Below are 20,803 nucleotides of genomic sequence, written 5' to 3'. Positions count from 1 at the left end.
ATATATATTCTTATATATATATATATATATATATATATATATATATATATATATATATATATATATATATATATATATATCTTCAAAAAAAGGGTGTGCCTCTTGCTTGGAACGCACACAATGGCAAGCCGGACTCCTGTATGTTTTAAAAGCGTCCTTTATTCCAGCAGGTCAGCATTTCTGAATTCTCATTAAAAACGCCTGACGCTTTTCGAAGCTAACTTGCTTCTTGTTCACGGGCTGGCATGCAAATGAGGCAGTGATTACGAGCTGGAGCAGTCAGTCATTATGATTACTTTTTCCCGCCCCCTGGTGGGCTTGCTCAGGTGCATACTGGAAAAGCATTCTGGAACTTCGAGTTCCTGCTCGTGAGTTTTCTCCCTCTGGTGGGGTCTGCCTGCTTTTTTTCATCCATTTCATTACTTTTGCTTCTTACCCTCCAGTGGGTATTGGGAGAAAGACGGACCCAATTCAGCTGTTCATTCTTGTCATTCTGCCAGTATGAGGTTCTAGTGTCTCAAGGCAGCTCACAATTTATTCCTGTGAAGGTGCAATTCCACGACCATGGACTGGCCGTAAAACTTCAAAAAAAGGGTGTGCCACTTGTTTGGAACGCACACAATGACAAGCCGGACTCCTGTATGTTTTAAAAGCGTCCTTTATTCCAGCAGGTCAGCATTTCTGAATTCCCAGTCAAAACGGCAGACACGTTTCGAAGCTAACTTGCTTCTTGTTCACGGGCTGGCATGCAAATGAGGCAGTGATTACGAGCTGGAGCAGTCAGTCATTATGATTACTTTTTTATGGAAGAGTGAATGTGTGTGGTTTGGTGGGGTGTTTGTGACTGCCCAAAGATGTATGACTAGTTGATTCAGTGGGTATATGAAGTTAAGACTGCATGTGGAAACAGTTGTTTGGGTGAGTGAATATCTTTATGGGTGTGGTGATGAGCAAATATATCGCTCAATGGTACATGTCCAACAAACTAGAAAAATAAATGGCAGTGTATGTGACAGTTGTTGTATATACATAAGTATACATAAGACTCATTGATTGCATGAGTGACTGTATAGATAACTGTATACTTGTAATAGTGATTTCATAATACTCAAAGTATGAGTTACTATCTGTTGGACCTAGATTACCCAAGCCTACATATGGTAGCCTGGCACAGTAGTGGTCTACAGCTAACTCCAAGCGTTGGCTAAGTACTTACAAATCTTACCCACAGTAACTCAGTGATGAACCACTAAAATAAAGACACAACACCTCTGTTTGGAAAAATACTGTTACCTTTTATAAAAATAATATGCTCTTCTTGTTATGCTTTTTAGTCAGGGATAAAAGACAATCAAATTACACCTCTACATGAAATTTAAATCACTCTTCAATATTTCTCCTGCTCAGAAGTTGAGAATCAAAGGTACATTTAGGTTCTGTAGTTATTTAGGACACAAGACACTTCACTAATAATTTTACAGGAAGGCAAAATACAGTCTGGCAGAGTAATATGTTTTTAAAGACACATTTGCAGGTACATTACCCCACAGCTCTTAAGCACTGTTCAGCCCAACAGAATGACCTGGTTGTAGAACCTCACAGCATTTCCCACCAATAATGTGACTAGAAGGAAAGACACAATAATATTAGCAAGGTACACCTAACTGGTAGAGGATCTACTCCCTCCGCTACAAAAGCTCTGTAAGGGCTTTAGCCCAGGAACCCTGTGGCTCCCTTTACCACTTTCACCTCTCTCCCACTTGCACCGTTATTGGATCGGTTTTACTCTTTATTGGCCAGTTCACTAGTTTGTTTTCCCTTCAATTAGGCTTTCCACTGTTCAGTTACTTGTTGGGGTTATTTTAGTAGGGTTTGGGCTGAGCACTAGCCCGTTCTCTTCATTTATGCCTCTGTGTGCAGTTCAGTGTGTCTCTCAATTGCAGTCCCACTGTCTCAATCCTTTCCCCTGGTGCTGCTGCCTCCCGTCCCCACTCTACCCGGCTTACTTGTAAGCTTCCTGGAAGTGCTGCGAGGGCTCTTCTCACTCGCGTTGAAGCCTGGCAGCAGTCGGCGGTCGGGAGGGATCGAGGGAGCTTCTCTTGGCCCACCGGCTCTTTACTGGGTCAACTGTAGTGGCGCTTCTGCCTCCTCAGGCTGGGGAAACAGCTACCGGTGCTCCGTCGCGCTCGGCTTCTCCTCAGTCGCGCTACTCCGTTGGGCATGCGCGGAAGCGCTCGCTCTTCTCCCGCCTCTGCACTCACTTCACAGGGAGGACGCTGGTCTTCTGGTGACGCTGCTCTCCCGGGCCTGCCCGATCATAGGCCCCTCCTGCCTCACGAAAAGCGTCTAGTTGCCGGTCATGCGCGGAAGCGCTGATCTCTTCGTTTCTGACGCGGCCGGTGCCCCCGGGGTCCCGATGCCGATCAGAGCAACGTCGCTGCTTCCCTCCAGTCGTCTCTCACTGGGGCTTCACAGGAAGGATGTCCACACACGGCGCCCCCGCTCCACAGGTCGCCAGGGTGCCCCAGACCCCCGCACTCACTTCAGCTACTCCACGTCCCCTGGTAAGCTCAGCGCTGATTAGGGGTAGCCAGGAATATCTTCAGTTAGGGGTATCCTGAGTGGATTTAATGGGATTCCAATATGTGAGTGGCTGCTTCCTCAAGTAGCTCGATTTCTTTTCCAATAGTTGATGTTTTGAGAGAGGGATCGGTCAAAGGCTGAAGGGGGAACAATCCTCTGAAGTAACTGTCAGCCTCAGTGACCAACTAGCTGCTCTCAGTATGTCCACCTCCTCTCACCACTGCCTCACTCCTCTACTCTAGGGTCAGCACAAAATGGCTGCTGGTCACTGGCCTTATATAGGCTGGCCTGAGACCTGCAGCAGTCTCTAGTAGATTCCAGAAAGTTCCCTAATGCTATCCTATGGACCTGTCCTCCAGTGGTGTCCGTTATGACAGTTGGTGGACACCATTTTAGGTCTCTGGAGATCCCTAAGGTTTCAAGGGGGTGACTAGGCCTCACAAGTGATGAGGGAAAAATGGCGTCATCGCCAAGGAACACCTAGCCCCCTGACAACATAAAAAAACTCCTGATGGACACATGTAAAAATAAAAATAGAAATTCTGGGAGGCTAAGGGGGACAAAACTAAATCATGGTGGTTAGAGTCTTCCCAGAAGCAGACAGGTCTAACACGCGTCCCCCCCAGCTGAAAGTGGGGAGAACTACCCAACCCCTTGGGAGTCCTCATCACTAAGGCGGAAATACCTGGATAGACCGTCTGCGTTGGCATGGTCTGCCCCAGGTCGATGTTCCACCCTGAAGTCCATTCCCTGTAGGGAGATGGACCACCTTAGCAGCTTGGGATTCTCCCCCTTCATTTGCATCAGCCAACGAAGGGGGCGATGGTCAGTCTGAACCAGGAAGTGCGAACCAAACAGGTATGGTCGCAGCTTCTTCAGAGCCCAAACCACCGCAAAGGCTTCTCTCTCAATTGTACTCCACCTCCTTTCCCTGGGGAGTAGTCTCCTGGACAGGAAGACCACGGGTTGATCCAAGCCCTCATCATTTAGCTGCGATAACACTGCCCCAATGCCATGTTCTGACGCATCTGTTTGGACAATGAATTCTCTAGCAAAATCAGGGGCCTTGAGAATGGGAGCGGAACACAATGCTTGTTTCAAGGTCAGGAAGGCTCGCTGGCAAGCCTCCGTCCAGACTACCCGTCGGGGTTGCTTCTTGGAAGTAAGCTCAGTGAGAGGGGCCACGATAGTACCATACCCCTTCACGAAGCGACGGTAATATCCAGTGAGGCCCAGGAAGGCTCGGACCTCTGTTTGAGTCTTGGGGGGCTCCCAGGCGATGATAGCCTCAATCTTTGCCTGGAGGGGCTGCACCGTCCCTCTGCCCACCAAGTGACCTAGGTACACCACCGACCCCTGTCCGATCTGACACTTGCTGGCCTTGATTGTCAATCCAGCCTGTTGCAGGGCATGAAGAACAGCTTGCAGATGCTGCAAATGGTCCTCCCAGCTGCTACTGAAGACAGCAATGTCGTCCAGGTATGCAGCAGAAAAAGCTTCCATTCCAGAAAGGACCCTGTTCACCAGCCGCTGAAAAGTGGCAGGGGCATTCTTGAGCCCAAAGGGCATCACGCGAAATTGGTAGTGTCCCTCAGGTGTAGAGAAGGCTGACCTTTCCTTCGCCTCCTCTGTAAGGGAAATCTGCCAGTACCCTGAAGTTAGGTCAAAGGTACTTAAGTATTGAGCAGCTCCCTCAGCTCATCCGCCCGTGGGATAGGATGGGCATCAGTTTTGGTCACTGAGTTCAAGCCTCGGTAGTCCACACAGAACCTCAATTCCGGTGTGGTGCCTGGTGGGGCAGCCTTTGGTACCAAAACCACCGGGCTAGACCAAGGGCTTCCAGAAGGTTCAATCACTCCCAGTTCCAGCATCTTGGCGACTTCACCCTTGATGCTGGCCTTCACCTTGTCCGACAGCCGGTAGATTTTAGACTTCACAGGTGGGCTGTCTCCTGTGTCCACGTCATGGGTACACAGGTGAGTCCTACCCGGGACAAGGGAGAACAGAGAAGAAAATTGCTCCAGGATCTGGCGGCAATCACTCTGCTGTTCAGGAGTTAGGGATGGCGAGAGAATTACTCCCTCCACCGACCCATCCTTTTCTTGGGACGAGAGAAGATCAGGGAGAGGTTCGCTTTCTTCTTCCTCTGCTCCATCGGTTACCATCATCAAGACAACCGCGGGCCTCTCATGATGTGGCTTGAGGCGATTGGCATGCAGCACCCTGTGGGGCTGCCTCGGGGCCTTAAGATCCACCAAGTAGGTGGACTTCCCCTTCTTTTCCAACACCTCAAAGGGGCCTGTCCAACGGTCCTGGAGGGCGTTTAGCTCTCCAGGTTCCATCACCCACACCTTCTGTCCAGGCTCCAGTTCCACTGGGTGAGCGTTGTGGTCATACCACTCTTTCATCACTGCTTGGCTGGCCTCCAAGTTGTCTGAAGCTTGCTTCCACAACTTAGCCATTTGGCTCCGGAAGGCCAGCATGTAGCTCACCACGTCCTGGGGAAGCTTTCTGGGAGTCCGTTCCCATCCGTCTTTCACCAGGCTGAGAGGTCCCCGTACAGGGTGCCCGTACAAAAGTTCGAAGGGGCTGAAGCCCACTCCCTTTTGTGGCACTTCCCTGTAAGAAAACAAGAGACAGGGTAGGAGGATGTCCCATTTCCTCCGCAGGCTCTCAGGTAGACTCCTGATCATACCTTTCAAGGTTTTGTTAAACCTTTCCACAAGACCATTGGTTTGTGGGTGATAAGGAGTGGTAAACCGATAGGTAACTCCACACTCCTTCCACATAGCCCGCATGTACGCTGAAAGGAAGTTAGTCCCCCTGTCGGACACAACCTCCTTGGGGAAACCCACTCGGGTAAAGATCCCCATCAGGGCCCTTGCCACCACAGGTGCAGTGATGGTCCTCAGAGGTATTGCCTCTGGGTACCGTGTGGCATGATCCACCAAAACCAGTATGAACCGGTGACCAGCTGAAGTTGGTGGATCCAATGGCCCAACAATGTCGATGCCCACCCTCTCAAAGGGGGTGCTAACGACAGGTAGTGGTTCCAGGGGAGCTTTAAGCTTCACTCCTGTTTTCCCACTAGCTTGGCAGGACACACACGTCCGACAGTATGTGTCAGACGCCACTTTCATTCGAGGCCAATAGAAGTTGGGGACAAGCCGGGCAAAGGTCTTGTCCTGTCCTAGATGCCCTGCCAATGGTATCTCATGAGCCAGTTCCAGTAGAAAGGCTCTAAAGCATTGAGGGACCACCAAGGCTCTGGCTGAACCATGGCCAGGTGCCTTGGGCTCACTGTAGAGGAGTCCATCCTCCCAGTAAATCCGGTAACTCCCTTCAATGTTTCCTGCTGCCTGGGCGTTGGCCTGTTGCCGCAGCCCCTCGAGAGTAGGACACTCTTTCTGAGCTTCACAGAATTCCTCCCTGGAAGGACCTCCCTCCACATGCCATTCAGTAGGGATGGGTAGGTTCTCCAAGGAAGCAACACTCTCCCCTGTGGACTCCAGATCCACCTCCGCAGGTGGTCCAGCTGTCTCACGAGGTGGAGATGTCGAGGCAGGGTCCTCCGGCCTCTTGTCCTTCTCCTCTCTGGCAGCCGGCTGGGCCATTGTTCCAGGCTCCAGCGTAAGCAACTTTTCCCTTCGGGCAGTTGCTGACCTTGTGCTGACACAAGTCCAGTCAGGGGGTCCCAGCATCTCAGAGTGAGTCTGGTACTCCACCCTCCTCCAAGCATTGTGCTCCATATCATTCCCTAACAGGCAGTCAACAGGCACGGCAGGGCTTACGGCAACTCGAAGTGGACCTGCAACCCCTCCCCACTCAAAGGGAACCTCAGCCACAGGGTAGTGGCCCAATCTGCCGTCAGCCATTACGGCGGGATGGAGTACATCTGGGATGACCTGCTCTGGAGACACCAGCTGACTCCTTACCATAGTCATGCTGGCTCCTGTGTCTCTCAGAGCCTCCCCTCTACGGCCATTGATGGTGACCCACTGCTCATACTTAATAGTATTGGAGGGCAGCTGGGTCTTGGGAACCATCTCCTTATCTCCCAGGGACACTAAAGTGACACCCGCCCGCTCCCCTCCATTAACCAAAGGCATCTCCTCCCCGAGCACTACACTAGTGATTCCCGGGGCTTTTCCTCCAGTGGGAGGGGGTGGTATTTTTGGGCATCTCACATCTCCTTTATAGTGTCCCACACCACCACACTCAAAACAATGAACAACCCTTGGCTGCTGGCTTTGGCCAGGGGTAGGGTTGCGAGGGGGGTTACTCCTAGGGATGAATCCTCTGCCCCTTCCTTGCGAAGTATTTTGTGGCCCTTTTGAGAACTCCCTCTTAATTTCCCCTCCCTCTTTCTTCTGGGGGGCGCCCTGTCCTTGCTTCTGGGAATTCCCTCCAGTCCCCTTAGTCGACACCCGGGTACTAACCCAGATGTCCGCCTCCTCAGCAAGCTTCCTGGGGCTGGTCAGCTTGCTGTCCACCAGATGCTGTCTTAGCTCGGGAAGACACTTCTCAAGTAGGTGTTCCTTGAGTATGAGGTCATATAGTCCCTCATAGTCCCCTACTTCGCTGCCTCTTACCCAACCCTCCAGGGCCTTCCTGGAGTAGTCCAAGAAATCTACCCAGTTTTGTGTGCCCAGCTTGTAGCTGCCCCGGAACTTTTGTCTATATTTCTCGGGGGTTAACCCAAACTTCTTGAGCAGCGCTAATTTCATAGCCGGATAGTAGGTCTGTTCACTCTGGTCAAGGGCCAACAAAGTATCCCTGCCAGTGGGGGGCATGTATTTGTATAACCCACCTCCCCAGTGGACTTCCAGAATCCCATGGGCCCTCAGCGAGACCTCGTAGGCGGCTAGCCATTTAGCAATGTCGTCGCTGGGTACATAACAAGCCATAATGTCTTTTGGTAGGTACGGTCTAGGTTCTCGGGTGTTGGTTTGGTTATCGCTGCCACCATTCTCTGGTTTGGGGGTACGTAAGTTTAGGGCTTGCAAATCCATCTCCTTGATGGTCCGCTCATGCTCCAACCTCTTTTCCTCCCTCACCATGTCCATCCTGGCTAGTTCTATTCTCATCCTCCTCTCCTCCCTCCTGTCTTCTAACTCGGCGTCGGTCAGGCCCCTCTCTGACACACTACTGCCCACTCTAGAAGGTGTTCTAGGACCTGTTACTAGGTTCTCCCCTCCCGCCTGGTACAGTGTTGTGGTCTCCAGGACAGTGTCCTTGTCACTCTCTTCAGGATCTACCTCCTCCCCGGAATGAGCCTCTACCCATGCCCGAATACTGGTCAGCAGCTCAACTTTCCTGGCGCCTTTCTTGAAAAACACCCCCTGCTGCTGACACCATTCTTTCAATTGGTTCACAGTATAATTGTCTAGCTCTTCCACATTTATCTCCATTCTTATTTGAAGTATAAAATGCTACACAGGAGAAATCCACAGAGTGACCTGAGGTCAACCTCCACCCACCGCCAGAAGTCAATTTAGAAAAACCAAAAATGTAAATTAGGAGGGCCGCAGGGAGAAAACTCCAGGTGGGGTCTCGTGGTTGGCACTGCGTTACTAATAAGTAAGTGTAAGTACAGATCCGTTATCCCACCGCTGAAACACCAATTATGTTGGACCTAGATTACCCAAGCCTACATATGGTAGCCTGGCACAGTAGTGGTCTACAGCTAACTCCAAGCGTTGGCTAAGTACTTACAAATCTTACCCACAGTAACTCAGTGATGAACCACTAAAATAAAGACACAACACCTCTGTTTGGAAAAATACCGTTACCTTTTATAAAAATAATATGCTCTTCTTGTTATGCTTTTTAGTCAGGGATAAAAGACAATCAAATTACACCTCTACATGAAATTTAAATCACTCTTCAATATTTCTCCTGCTCAGAAGTTGAGAATCAAAGGTACATTTAGGTTCTGTAGTTATTTAGGACACAAGACACTTCACTAATAATTTTACAGGAAGGCAAAATACAGTCTGGCAGAGTAATATGTTTTTAAAGACACATTTGCAGGTACATTACCCCACAGCTCTTAAGCACTGTTCAGCCCAACAGAATGACCTGGTTGTAGAACCTCACAGCATTTCCCACCAATAATGTGACTAGAAGGAAAGACACAATAATATTAGCAAGGTACACCTAACTGGTAGAGGATCTACTCCCTCCGCTACAAAAGCTCTGTAAGGGCTTTAGCCCAGGAACCCTGTGGCTCCCTTTACCACTTTCACCTCTCTCCCACTTGCACCGTTATTGGATCGGTTTTACTCTTTATTGGCCAGTTCACTAGTTTGTTTTCCCTTCAATTAGGCTTTCCACTGTTCAGTTACTTGTTGGGGTTATTTTAGTAGGGTTTGGGCTGAGCACTAGCCCGTTCTCTTCATTTATGCCTCTGTGTGCAGTTCAGTGTGTCTCTCAATTGCAGTCCCACTGTCTCAATCCTTTCCCCTGGTGCTGCTGCCTCCCGTCCCCACTCTACCCGGCTTACTTGTAAGCTTCCTGGAAGTGCTGCGAGGGCTCTTCTCACTCGCGTTGAAGCCTGGCAGCAGTCGGCGGTCGGGAGGGATCGAGGGAGCTTCTCTTGGCCCACCGGCTCTTTACTGGGTCAACTGTAGTGGCGCTTCTGCCTCCTCAGGCTGGGGAAACAGCTACCGGTGCTCCGTCGCGCTCGGCTTCTCCTCAGTCGCGCTACTCCGTTGGGCATGCGCGGAAGCGCTCGCTCTTCTCCCGCCTCTGCACTCACTTCACAGGGAGGACGCTGGTCTTCTGGTGACGCTGCTCTCCCGGGCCTGCCCGATCATAGGCCCCTCCTGCCTCACGAAAAGCGTCTAGTTGCCGGTCATGCGCGGAAGCGCTGATCTCTTCGTTTCTGACGCGGCCGGTGCCCCCGGGGTCCCGATGCCGGTCAGAGCAACGTCGCTGCTTCCCTCCAGTCGTCTCTCACTGGGGCTTCACAGGAAGGATGTCCACACACGGCGCCCCCGCTCCACAGGTCGCCAGGGTGCCCCAGACCCCCGCACTCACTTCAGCTACTCCACGTCCCCTGGTAAGCTCAGCGCTGATTAGGGGTAGCCAGGAATATCTTCAGTTAGGGGTATCCTGAGTGGATTTAATGGGATTCCAATATGTGAGTGGCTGCTTCCTCAAGTAGCTCGATTTCTTTTCCAATAGTTGATGTTTTGAGAGAGGGATCGGTCAAAGGCTGAAGGGGGAACAATCCTCTGAAGTAACTGTCAGCCTCAGTGACCAACTAGCTGCTCTCAGTATGTCCACCTCCTCTCACCACTGCCTCACTCCTCTACTCTAGGGTCAGCACAAAATGGCTGCTGGTCACTGGCCTTATATAGGCTGGCCTGAGACCTGCAGCAGTCTCTAGTAGATTCCAGAAAGTTCCCTAATGCTATCCTATGGACCTGTCCTCCAGTGGTGTCCGTTATGACAGTTGGTGGACACCATTTTAGGTCTCTGGAGATCCCTAAGGTTTCAAGGGGGTGACTAGGCCTCACAAGTGATGAGGGAAAAATGGCGTCATCGCCAAGGAACACCTAGCCCCCTGACAACATAAAAAAACTCCTGATGGACACATGTAAAAATAAAAATAGAAATTCTGGGAGGCTAAGGGGGACAAAACTAAATCATGGTGGTTAGAGTCTTCCCAGAAGCAGACAGGTCTAACACTATCTATTATGAATAAAGTGTTATTTGTATAAATGTGTAGTTGAGTAAATGTAAATATGATACATTGTTTGCAAAAGTGAGTAGGATGACTGTATAAGTGAATAGGATGTGTGCTAGTGTGTTCTGTCGGTATAGGTGTATAAGTATATTTGATATTTTTCTATTGATCTTTGTTAGCATGTATGAGTGAATCTATAGGTAACTGATTAGATGTGTGTGTTGATATAGGAATCACTGAGTGGGTTTTAGATACTTGTTGCTGTGTCAAGGGATTCAAATGTGGTACTCTTTATTTTACAGTGAGTGATGAAAGGTTATACTAATGTATGATGAGGTGTATCTAATTGTCACGTGGATGATGTTATCAGTGATGTCATTTGAGATGTGATCAGTTATTTCATCAGTGATGTCACTGGTCATGTCATGAATGATGTAATATGTGACATCATCAGCAGCGGATTGCAGGCGTGCAAGTTATAGTTAGCAGAACTAACTATAACAAAGGAATTCAATGGTTTTGTACGAGTGAAATGTCCAGCTAACTATAACACCCCTAAAACCTATTTTTCAGTGAATTTCTAAGGTTTTTTTAAATGCTAATTCCTAACTATAACATGTCTGAAACCTATGTTTTTTTCAGTGAATTTCAAAGGTTTTGTAAATGACAATTTTTAAATGTATTAATTGTTATATTTTTTTATACTGATTTACTACACTTTTTTAAACTATTTATTTTTATATATTTTATTTTTTAAATTACATAATAATTACATTACAAAATATACTTTCTCAGAACAAATTACTTTAGTTTAAATACTTTGCAAATAGGCAATAGACTTTTAAGTACAGTAGTTACAATTGTTGCAATGGGCAACACAATTTCAAACACAAGGCAACATTGAGCTCAATGGGAATTTCTAGTTAAATGCAATTAGTTACTTTATGGATTACTTTTGTAACCATAGGACTGGATCCTAGATTCAGTCCTGGGACATCTCCTATAAACAGTTAATTAAAATCGTTTTGGTTACAGTAGTGATTTTTTTGTATTTTAAAAGTTGACAATTAGAAACTTTTTCACATAGAATCAACAATGTTATCCTATGGGAGGAAATTCACTTAGCAAGTAAGTAGTGTTATCGTTACTTTTTCTTACTCAGTGGTGGATCCTGGATCTAGCACTGGTGCATCTCCTGTAAACAGTTAAAGAACGGGTTTAAGTTATACAGGCGATTTTTAAGGAATATTTGTAGTTTGTGAAAATCGACGCTTAGAAACTTTTCTTGTGAAAACCAGACAATGGATTCCTATAGAAAGAAGTACAAGTTACTAGTAAGTACGGTTAGAATTACATTTCAGGGTCAGTGCTGGGCTAAAAGATGCAGCACTGGGTTCTTTCCTGATAACAGGTGAGTAAATCGGAACTCGTTGTTCAAATGATTTTAGGTGAATATTTTAAAGTTCGAAAACTCCAAACTTAGAAGAATTTCCAAGTGAAACCAGTCAATGTTAGTCTATGGAAGGAAATTCAAGTTACTGGTAAGTACGGTTAGAATTACTTTTCAGGATCAGTACTGGGCTCAAAGATGCAGCACTGATGTATCCCCTGATAACAGGTGAGTACATCGGAATTCATAGTTCGGCTGATTTTAGAGGGTCCCTAGAGTCAAAGTAGCCCACTGGATACCTCCAATAAGCGTCACAGAGCTGTGTTGCAGAGAGGAGTAAAAAGGGACGTGGCCTCTGAACACCTATCTGCAACGCAGCCTCCCTGGCGCATACTGGAGATACCTATCGGGCTATTTGGCACTCAGGGGCCCTCAGTATTGAAAGAGAAGTAATTCCCCAACTTAAAACCCGCAACGGGGTACAGTGGTGAAAGAAGGGGACGTGACCTGAGGTGACATGTTTGCAAACACGCCCAGTGGTGCGTTTTAAGTTAGAGAATTAATTCCTCCTCAATCCTGTGGGTCCCTGGGGGCCAACAAGCCCATCATGTACCTCCAGATGTTCAGAGATGTGGCAATCAACTGTGTATAAGGGAAGGAACTTGCACATCAGAGCGTTTAGGGGCTGGATTAATAATTCACTCAATCAACATATCCCGAAGAAACTGTCTGAGTCCAGGGGTGCTCTAACGCACGCCTGGTATAATGAGACTCTTCGAGTAGTAAGGAAAATGTGTAAAATCTTAGAGCGGGCTTGGAGGCAGTCATACAACGACGTTGCCAAACACACGTACAGAAAGGCTATAAAAATCTATCACAATTTAGTTCAGAAAACGAAAGCCTCCTTTTATGCTGCATCCATCGCTTCCAGCTCTAATCCTCTAAAACCATCTTCTCCTTCGTGAAAGATATGCTGCAACCTGCAATAGACTCCAATGATACCATCTCCTCCAACATTCAATGCGACTCCCTGGCAAAATTCTTGTCACCTGTGTTCTCTGAAGACTTAGTTATTTTGACAGCGAAAGTTAAATCCGGCTCCCCTGACGACCCTGTAAAGCCTGAGACCTTTAAAAAACTCTACAACTGCTTGCTGTCTGAGGGTAGGACATTTATCAATAACTCCCTCCAATCAGCTGTGATTCCCAATTCCTGGAAGCATGCAAAGGTTGTACCACTACTTAAAAAGCCCACTCTTGATTCATCCTTACCAGAGAACTTCAGACCTATATCTCTGCTTCCGTATTTGGCCACGATTATGGAATCCCATATCAATACCATCCTTACTAACTATCTACAGTCCAGGGGGGCGGAGCTTGCCGGCAGCGATGGCGGACGCCTAGTGTGAGAGCTCCGCGCCGTCACTCGCAATAATCCTGTACCTATCCTGCTCAGGCCGAACACCAAGGGCTGAGACGCCATCGCCTGGCCCCCGGGGACGACTAGAAGCCGGAGCGGAGCAATTCTGTGCTGCCTGGGCGGAGATCGACTGAGGTCGGGGACTGCGGCGGACAGGGCCATGAAGCCGGGCCCTCGCCTGGCCCTCTCCCCGGACGACGTCGTATGACGTGCGGACCGCGAGCCACTCCCGACCGCGATGAGCCTGGACATTGTTGGGTGGCTGCGGGGGAGTGGCGGCGCACACTGAGGGCCGTTGACCCCACCCCCTCCCCCCGAGTGCAGGTGTGCTGGGGGCTGTTGATCCCTGCCTGCTCCCGCTGCGCCACGGCACCCTGCGGTGAAAGAGGCCAGGGAGCGTCGAGCCGCCACTTCGCCCCGCACTGAGGTGGAGCCCCGCTTGGGATACGAGGCGGCTGCGGTGACGGGGCGAGGCCCTTTGGAGTACCTACTAAGCATGCCTAAGCCCTATATGAGGACGCTGGAGCGCTGAGGAGCGGGAGGGCGCAGCACAGCGCCGAACTAGCGGGCAGATCCAGACGAGGCTGGGGCGTTCTGGTGCCATATCTACGCACGAGGCGGGGATCGGCAGCGTATCCTGCACACTTGGGGACAGATCCTGGCGGCCGGTGAGGTTACGCTGCAACTGCGGGCCGATCTTGAGCTAGACTGCGGCGCAGACTTGTGGAGAACTGACGCACCTGGGAATCACTGGAAAGAGGGTCTGTGTGTTCCATTGAAGAGCCCGGGGGGGTAGAAGACGTGCTGGGCCCCACTGGACGGCAGTGCAGCAGAACAGTCCGAGTGATCACATCTGTTCCCCGTGAACTAGCACGGGGGCCTGCACTGGAGCTGCGCACAATCTACAGACTTGACAGGGGATCCGATTCGCCCCCCCCCTGAGCCTCACCCGCCGACTAAGCCTGCGACTCGGAGGGTCTGCTGAAGCACTCTGGATTGTGAGCCTGGAGAGGTAGCGCACCGACGACGGTGGTGGTGGCCCCGTTGGGAGCGTGAGGCATTTGAAGGATTGGGGAGAAGCCCGGTTTGGCGGCGAGTGGAGTGTGAACTGGGCGACTGGCTGTGCGGGTCCAGGCTGGACGTGGTGATTGAAGCGCCAACGACGAAAACCCGCAGGGCAGTTGCCGGCAAAGCCAACATGGGCAAAGGAGATAAGACGCAGGCCAAACTTGCGTTCGAGCATCGGAAAACGAGTCCCCCGGAAGCACAGGCCCCCCTCTCCTACACAGCAGAGCAAAGGCCCGGAGAACTCCTTCTACGCGGACATCAAGGGGCTCCTAGTGACTATGGAGAAGGGCCTGCAGGACAGCATGGCGGCGATAGGTACGAAAATTGACGCCCTCACGTATCGTATGGACCGGATGTCTGAGCGGATGGACAAGCATGCGGAGAGGCTAGACATGACAGAAAGGCGCTTGACTGAAGTTGAAGAGGGCCAAATGGAACTAGACAAAGACCGTAAACAAATTGGTAGGCTCCTCCAGGTCATTCAAGATAAATCGGAAGATTTGGAGGCCCGCTCCCGGCGCTCCAATATACGCATTACGGGCGTATCGGAAACGACGCAAGTGGGGAAAATTGAGCTGTTCGTTGAGAAACTACTTACCACGCTGCTCGGAGACAATGTCTTCTCGACTATGTTAATAGTGGAGAGGGCGCATCGCACGTTGGGCCCGCGTCTGCGTCCGGGCGCCCCCCCCCCCCCGAGACCGATCATTGCAAAGCTCCTGAACTACAGGGACAGGGACACAGCCCTTCGACTAGCCAGAGAAAAGGGGAAACTACAATATGAGGGATCCTCAATATCGCTATACCCGGACTTCACGGCCAAGGTGCAGGAGGAACGTCGTCACTTCGCCCCGTACAAACAGCAAATCCGAGACCTAGGGCTGGATTATGCTATGCTGTATCCGGCAAAGCTGCGCATCAACCGGCAGGGGCATTCTCATTTTTTCACTGATCCTAAGGCGCTAAAAACATGGTCTAAGGAACGGAGGAACGGTCCCAGAAGCCAGGATGGTGAACACGAACCAGCTAGCGGACTTGACGACCAGGAATAGAGAATTTGAAACGAGCTGCGGCGTGGCGCTCTCCTGACTCCAACTGGGGGCGGGCGCCCGAGGGAGACCAGAACAGAGTCGAATATGGCCCCCGGAGGGCTGGGAGCCGGATGGCGGCTGCTCCCTACGGGACTACGTGCGTTGAGATGACGCTGAGTACTGGTGAGATCGATCCAAGTTAATCTATTGTAGTCCTAATGTGCATGCAATCTGACAGATTTAGCCAATGGTTTGATTTGCGGCCTTTAATTGCGAGTGGCCGAAAAGCGTGGTTCCTGGGGAGGGGGGGGGAGGAGGGTTATACTGCATTGCTATTGTTGGGTTTTCCCTGGGCGGCGGGCGGTGACGCGGGGTCGGGGGCCTGAGCGCAAAGACACTGAAGGAGTGACGGAGCCAAGAGGCTCTCAATGACGAGAAGTAGTATGCAATTGCTACCTGTATTGACATTGGCGACCTCCGCCCTCGCGTTGATCGCACTAATGAGTCCTGATGGGGACTACTTGAGTTGTGGGGGGGGGGAGACGGGGGGATGTTCTTTTCATGCTAGGCCGAGTTGTTGGGGCTGGTCTGCTGTGGGTGGAGGGATGGGGTTTTAAGAGAACCGGGGATTGTTTTTGTTTGGTTGATGAGTCACGATATAACTTCCCTCAGAAGTCGAAAAGTGCTCACTTTGTTACGCTATGTGGCTCACGGCTGTGCCGTGCCGTCGCTGCTAACCCCGGTACACCTAGTCGTGCTCCCACACTTCATGACACGCATCTATGGCTGAAGTAACCAGTGTACAGCCCCCTGCACAGTCCACCTCGCTCAGCGCTCTTACATGGAATGTCAGAGGGTTGAATGACCACAGAAAGCTCAGAAAGGTGGTAAGCTACCTCAAACGCCACAACATCGACATAGCGCTTCTGCAGGAGACGCACCTACCTCTTGCTAGCAGGATGCTCCACAATAGGAGTCTAGAGGGACCTGTAGCAGTAGCTGGGTTCACCACACATGCAAGGGGAGTCATTACATGGGTAAACCCGAAGACCAACATTCAAATACAGACACTTAGGGCGGACTCGGAGGGCAGGTATGTTATAGCGTCCTGTAGGGGTTTGGGATTAGACTTGTTAGTTGTTAACACATATGGCCCCAACTATGACTCCCCTGAATTCTATGACACACTTGCCAGTGAGATTAGTGGACTTTAATTTGACGCTTAACCCGGACATGGACAGGTCCTCGGGCCCTCCCCGAAGGCCCTCGGCAGCCGCACTCTCGCTCACCGCAAAACTAATGGTGTTAGACATGGAAGATGTGTGGAGGAGCAGAAATGCCGGCCATGATGGCTTCACACACTACTCGGCGTATCACAAAATACATATCATAATCGACTACTGGTTCGCCACTGCGGGGATCAATCGAACCATTAAGAAATGCAAAGTGCTTCCACGCACATTGTCGGACCACTCTCCCATACTGATAGTCATAGAGACCCCAGTGAGAAGGATCACTCCTTTCACATGGCGCTTCCCACCGTATTCGCTTCTAGATCCGATCTTCCGCGGGGAACTGGCGGAGGCGATAGAAGTTTTCTTTGAAAAGAATGTGGGATCGGTGGAGGATTTCCAGACTGTGTGAGAGGCTTTTAAAGTCTACATACGGGGTATTGCGATGTCCAAACACTCCAGTGTCCTGAAGGCGACAAGGACCAGGTTGGCAGAGTTGGAACATCAGCTACAAGCCCTTGAGCAACGGAGGCGCACCGAGCCGGACGACGCCACTGAGGAGGAGATAAAGCGTCTCCTGGCGGACTTTCACGAAGTAGCAGACAGAGAGGTTCAACACCTGGGCAAATATGACACGGCCCGTACATACGGGGAGGGGGAGAGGCCCGGATCGGCACTGGCGAACATCCTCAAGGGCCGAAGGAGGAAGCAGCTGATCTCTGAGCTGAGACAGCCGGACGGTGACAGAGTCACGGACGAGGCAGACGTTGCCTCTGTCTTTAGAGAGTACTATTCGGAGCTGTACTCTCAGAGGGAATTCCTTATGTGCCCTATACAGCTGGATGAAATCAGAGAGGCCCTGGCCTCTATGCGATCGGGCAGTGAGCCGGGTATGGACGGACTGACGGTTGACTTTTATAAAACCTTTCTGGAACAGTTACTCCCCCATATACATACGCTTCTGGAGGACATCTGCGTCCAGGGCAGCATGCCCAGCTCTATGAGAGAAGCCATGATTGTTACCATTCTAAAGCCGGGGAAATCCCACGACGACTGCGGATCGTACCGACCACTGTCGCTGTTAAACGTTGATACCAAGCTTTATGCCAAAGTCCTAGCCACTAGACTGGCACTGCTGGCCCCCGACTTAGTGGCCCCAGAACAGGCGAGGTTCATACCAACTAGAAACCTAACCTACAATATCAGAACAGTATTGGGAACTATCCAACACGTGAAGCAGGCTGTACCAGCAGTGGCGCTCTTTCTAGACATGGAGAAGGCGTTTGACTCGGTGGAATGGCCGTTCCTCCTCCAGGTGCTGCGACGTATGGGATTAGGTGAGCCCTTCCTACAAATGGTGGGAGCTCTCTACGAGGGTCCCTCGGCTAGAGTGCGAGTGGGCAATGCGGTCTCTGCGCCTCTTTACATAGGTACAGGCACCCGACAGGGATGCCCCATGTCTCCCCTGCTATATGCACTAGCTGCAGAGTCATTGGCCTGTGCGCTGAGGGAATACCACAGCCACAAGGGTATACGTTTTCCGACGTACAAAATCATAGTGTTAATGTACGCGGATGATACGCTGCTGTATGCACACGACCCAGCTGCTACACTCCCCCCTCTTTTGAGAGAGGTGGTGCGATTTGGTGCGCTTTCCGGATTCAAAGTTAACTGGGCAAAATCGGTGGTTTTGCCCCTAACTCCGGTGACCACACAGGTAGAGACGGAGTTTCCTCTACAGTGGACTGAAGACCCGATCAGATACCTGGGTATACAAATACACACAAACTCGGACCTGCTCATTACCTAAAACTATGGCAGAGCGGTCAGCAAACTGGAGGACGACATAGAGGTCTGGAAAAAACTGCCACTTACACTCATGGGCCGCATAGCCATCATGAAGATGGTAGTGCTACCACGGTTCCTGTTCCTTTTCAATGCTCTGCCAATCGTGCTCACTAGGGCCTTCTTCCACCGCCTGACTAGCCTAATGATAAACCTAGCGTGGGCGGGGAAACAGCCTAGAGTTAAATGGACGACGCTTACTCTACCTTACAGTATGGGGGGACTGGCGGCTCCGGACCTTGAACTGTACTACAGGGTGGCCCAGGCATCGCACCTCCACACCTGGATACACGGAGAAAGGCTGATCCCACATGTCCGCATGGAGCGTCTATTTACGCATCCGCTGCCGCTTCGATCTGCAAGCCGCAAGATCGTCAGACAGGGATTTTAGACTCCATCACCTCTACCAACCACGTTTGGCACTCTCTCCTACTACGTCAGGGAGGGGCCACACTATATTCACGAGAGATGCCGCTAGAATGGATGCTTTGGCTTCCACCTATGGCTGAAAGGGCGGTTACAAGTGAACTGGCGAAGCTCCGACTCAGTTAAGCAGGTGACCTATTCCAGGAAGGCACAGTCAAAACCTGGGAACAAGTATGAGGGGAAGGGAGTGAACCCCCACTTCTTCAACGTTTTCACTATCATAGGACCCGGAGCGCGCTTATGGAAATACTGGGCCCGGACATGGCGGAGCCCCCAGACGTCCCTGAATTGACTTATGTAATCAAACGGAGAGAACCGCGGAAGCTCCTCACGAATTTATATAAAGTGGCCAGGTCACATGGTGAACACCAACTTATGAAAGCCAGACTAGCATGGCAAAGAGACCTGAATGTAACGATAGACGACGCGACATGGCGATACTGCTGTGAGAACACTAAGCGAATCTCTCTCAACGGGAAACATCGGCTAATTCATTACAAGTTCCTGCAACGGGTGTACTACACACCAGAGAGGCTCCACAGGTATGGCTTGTGGCCAGCGGCCAACTGTGAACGCTGCCATGCAGCTGATGCTGACTTCATGCACCTGGCATGGAACTGCCCAGGCATACAGGCATTCTGGTGCGAAGTCTTTGCGGAAATGAGCAAAATCCTAGAAGTGGACTTGACTCCGGACCCAGGCATGGCTCTCGTCAGGAATTCCAGGAGGCTCCCAGTCAGGCTCCTTAGGCTTACGGACATGGGTCTGCTAATGGCCAGGAGAGTAGTAGCCAAATGCTGGATGAGGGGTCCGTTACCAATTAAGACTAGATGGGCGCGAGATATGCTCTACTGTAGCACACAGGCGGTAACGTACAGCGAATTGCTACCCCCTAAAAGCCGCCCGAAGAACTTCTGGGTGCTATACCAATCTTATATACGGGAGCAGCAGGGCGAGCACCATGGCGGTTCGGACAGTGAGTCTCAGGGGCAGGAGGCGGCTGGATCCGCGACCCTATAATACGCTTACGCAAATACCTGACTGCGCGGGAGTCAGGACATCGCTGTCGGAGCAGGGGGCGAGAGGGGAGCTGACCGAGTACAGTGCAGGGAAAAGGGATGACACCATCGGGTACACACTACACACAAGGCTGGGTTGAGGACACTGCAGCGACACAGACGTGAGGGCAGACTGACGGTAGGGGTGCAAAGTGACAAGCCAGGCACAGCATCAGACTCAGGGGCGTAACACACGTTTACTGCCTGAGGGAAGGGGTTGGGAGGGGGGAGTTGGGATGGTGTTTGCACGTAGAATCATAGTACGCTCACTTAGAGTTGGAAATACAAGGCTAGCGGCTGATCTGGTTAGATATGGTGAAAGGCAAGGGCGGGAAGCACAGAGGGTGAAAAAGCTAGAAAATGCACATGTGGAACGCACCTGACCCGACAGGGGAAACACTGCAGAATATTACAGAACAACCATTTGGAAAGCGCCGCCGGACCCCCGGGTTGTCGGCTAAAGGGCTGTGTAGCACTGAGAGTAAGTCCTATCAGGTATGCATATGTCGCGGCCGGCCCATGAGGTTGTAGGCCTGAAGCTGTGTGATTTGAGTTTTGTGCAATAAAAGAAAACTTTAAAAAAAAGCTATCTACAGTCCAATTCTATTCTGGACAGCTCTCAGAACGGATTCCGCTCAAAACACAGCATGGAATCAGCGCTTTTGGCTGTTACTGAACAGCTCCGGGCAGCACAAGACGAGGGTAGTACATCGGCACTGGTTTTACTCGATCTTAGTGCCGCCTTTGACACGGTCTCCCATAAGATTATTCTCCAACGTTTGGAAGAGATCGGAGTCAAAAGCGGGGCCCTGGCCTGGTTCACGGCATTCCTGTCGGAACGCTCTTTCCAGGTTCACGCCACCCCTTATTTTTCCAACATCTACCCTCTAAAGTGCAGTGTCCCCCAGGGCTCGGCTTTGAGCCCTACGATGTTCAATGTGTACGTCCGCCCTCTGGCTTTGTTAGCCAAAGAACGTAACATCAAAATGACATCTTATGCGGACGACACCCATCTGGTGTTCACTTTTACTAACAACTGGGTTACTGACCAACTGAAA

Source organism: Lissotriton vulgaris, chromosome 5 (genome assembly GCF_964263255.1).
Source record: "Lissotriton vulgaris chromosome 5, aLisVul1.2, whole genome shotgun sequence".
NCBI classification, from domain to species: Eukaryota; Metazoa; Chordata; class Amphibia; order Caudata; family Salamandridae; genus Lissotriton; species Lissotriton vulgaris.
The sequence above is the reverse complement of the archived record's forward strand: the minus strand, read 5'-3'. Positions refer to the sequence as shown.